This window comes from Aethalodelphis obliquidens, unplaced genomic scaffold, assembly GCF_003676395.1.
Source record: "Aethalodelphis obliquidens isolate GAN/ISIS:26980383/991018 unplaced genomic scaffold, ASM367639v1 scaffold33, whole genome shotgun sequence".
NCBI lineage: Eukaryota > Metazoa > Chordata > Mammalia > Artiodactyla > Delphinidae > Aethalodelphis > Aethalodelphis obliquidens.
Genome location: NW_020837977.1, coordinates 5,157,729 through 5,161,268, shown reverse-complemented (window position 1 = coordinate 5,161,268; position 3,540 = coordinate 5,157,729).

Here is a 3,540-nt window from a genome sequence, read left to right as displayed (position 1 = left end):
TTTAGACATAAGACATGTTGAATCTTAATTCTCTAAATCATAATTATGGATAAAGCAATAAGTAGTCCAAGTATTTAATAATGTTAATGTTTATTATGTGATATAAGTATATATTTTCAATATACAATGAGGCCCAAAGATATATTACATAATGTGCCTTATTATTTAAATGATCAAAGTATCACATTTCTTAGGCGCTCTTTACATTAGCAAGTATTATTAGGATAAAATGTTCTAAAGCACATTTTTTTTTCTTGAGAGAATAAGAAAAGTAGCTCTTTATCGTAAGCAAGTTACACTCTTTAAGTGTCATTTTGTTTTGCTTTGCTCTGTTTTGTTTTCAAGAGGGGCTTACTATAAGTACTTGATACTTTGAGAAGACAATATTTTATAATAACTTTTCATATCTTACAAAAGGGATGTTTCAAAAATAGAGGTTTTGGTTATCTTAACCTCACTCTTCTGTTGTATTTATTTTGTGACACTAAAGTAATCTCAAAGTTACTTCCATTCATTCCTCAGACATAGGATTTGTAAATCTCTGTTTCCTCATCAGTCACTCTGGTAGTACAATTGTAATGTTCCTCTTCCTGTTTTCTTTTTTAATCATTTACGTTAATCTTTTCCAAATTCTCTCTAATCTGGCCACGTTCTTCTCGTAATAAAATGTACAGATTCGACTGTAATTTTCCAGGTCAAATTGTAACAGTCATCTAAATGTCAACAGTCACATTTTTCAAGTGGGGATCCCAGGAGTAGTTTATATAGCTCTGCAAACCAAACAATAATACTGTCTATAGGCACTCAAATCTCATGCTTCGGGAAATAAATTGGAGTGTCTGTAAAGAAATAGGAAAGTGTTCCTTCCTCAGCATTCACTATTTAACTAATTCAATTTATCCACTCGGCTTTTTCTGTGTAACTTTTCTTTTGCATTAGTTTCCAGTTCTACAACTATTGGTAATTGCCATAGGTGATATAGAAAATTACATAAGCCGATAACCTGGCACTGTATTGAAATTCTCGTTCCTGGGAACTCTCTTGAGCTTGTAGTTCTTAATAGGTAAATTTCATTTTATGTATATATAGAAACACATTCTCCTCCAAACAACAATTTCATGACATCCTATACGGTGCCCTTCAAATTTTCAAATAAACGTTGTGCAAAATGCTGAACTTTAAAGGTTTCTCATTGGAATATAAGTATTAGAAATGTTTTTTTGTTTTGTTTTGTTTTTTTGTCTTTGGCTGTGCCACGGCTTGCGGGATCTTAGCTCCCTGACCAGGGATCGAACCCGTGCCCCCTGTAGTGGAAGCAGGGAGTTCTAACCACTAGACTGCCAGGGGATTCCCAGAAATGTTTTAAATTAATGCAATTCATAGTAGAAAAGATGATGAGGCTTACACTAGATTTCTCTTGTTTCAATTGTTACCAAACGCAGTTGTCATAACATTACACTTAGGAATTTCAAAGCAGTGTAAGAGAATGACATGCTTCTTTTTGTGTGTACTATCATTGGTACCAGTGATGGACACCCCCAGCTAATATCAGGGGCTAGTTTTGGAGGTAAATATATGTCGTGAAAGAGGGAAGAAGAGAAATTCTCTAATTTCTGCAGGTGAGATTTCATCCCCCTACTCAAATTAGCATGAACCACTGGATGTGGTTCTAATTTTTGTTGCTGTTCTCAGGAGAGGTTAGTTTTCTATTGAACTCACTTTCTCATGTGCTGGGAAGGAAATGATAGGATGAGTCATGGCCGACTTAGAGCTCAGGATGATTTGTGTTACTAACATCTCTTTAGTGTTACTAATATCTCTCAACACAGTGCCATGTGAACTGATCCATTGCTGGGGCAGTATGGGGACTTCCATGATAGCTGGAGGAGAAAGTGCCATTAGATAGCTTTCATGCTAATTAGATTCATTTAACAGGCTGAATTTCCATGTTTGATTCTCCATTCCCATATCTGATTATCTCTACGAGCAATGCAATTAACTAAATCAAATATTAACTATGACAGATTCTAAAATCTGGTTGGGCCTAGTTTAGCTCTGCATAGGGTACGAGTGATGGTGGGGGGATGAGAAGAAAATAGTCTTTTCAAAATTTTCATCTCTGTGTTTGAAATTCCAGTCAAAATCACTTGCTCTTGTTTTCTGAAATACATACCTGTATTTGTTGAAAGAAGTCTTCATGTTTTCAATTGAAAAGGATTAGACTAATAAAAAGAACCAACCACCTAACATGCACATTGACAGTATTTAACTTCAAATAATGTACATAATATATAAAATAATAATATATTATATGAAGTAAAATATTGACTGTCGTAATTAGCATATAAATGTAATTCTATAAACTGACACTTTGTTAGTAGTAATTAAACAAAGGTTGGCATTAGTGAAAATAATTGTTTTATTTCTGTATTTTTCAATCTGTGTGCCTTCTGATATGTGTTTTGCAGTTTTGACTAGTTATGCACGTCTAGTCATCTTTAATACTAAATGCTTTTCAATAATTACTGTGTTAAACGCTTGATATAATTTTCCTGAATATACAGTGCTAGCATGCTTTAAAAAAGCTTTGATTTTATATTTATTACCATAATATATTTTATTTAGAACAAAACATTAAAGCACGACTTTAATTACTAGGGAGAAATAATTGTCAGGCTACGGATCCCAGTAATGATCAGTATTTCTACTTGAGACTGCAAGGTTTTAAAGGTGCAAGAGTGCTAACAACAGGAAACACCAAGAATTATGGCAGCATTACTTTTTCATCATTCTGAGAATTAGTGGCCCTTTGGGGAGGATGTCTCTGTTGAACGTACTATCAGCTCAGGCTTCATTCTCAGAAGGGAACAAAGGCACTGTCAGAGTATCTGCCACAATTTAAACCCAACTGCTAGGTCCACTCGGCAATTTCTCCGAAAAGACCATGGGTAACTAATTTAATTTTGCTTGCCGTGGCTGTACCTTGGCTTCTGAGAGACAAAGTCCTTGCAAAGCCAGGAAGGACATGTTATATCATTATATCCACTTTTTGCTTATAATAATGTAAAGTCTGGGGCTGAGAAAGATGTCCTTGCATTTGCAAAGAGGGCTCTTTCACTTGTAACTGGTTGTATTTCCTCTACTGTTGGAGATTATCCATTTGCTACTTATCCAAAGCCCAGATTATTCTAAGAGCCTCAGAAGCTTTCTGATCCACTGTGCTGGTGGTATGTTCACAATCTGGAAGTGTTTCGTCCTTCGGCGTGGATTGTGATCCACACAGATACCTCCCTATGTAAGCCTGAAAGCCTTCATCCTAGTGCATGGCAACGTGCCTCATCCCAAATGTACCCAATCTTGACACATCAAATCTCAGACAGATGTTATGGAGACAACTAGTGAGTGGTGTGGGTGATCTGCGTCAAGCTACCTGCTAGAAAAACAAAAGATGCCTGTCCTACCTCCATGCACTTTAAGGACTAGCAATAAATTCTTTCTTTTTCTTTTATCTCCTTTTTCCTTTTTTTTTTTTTTTTTTTT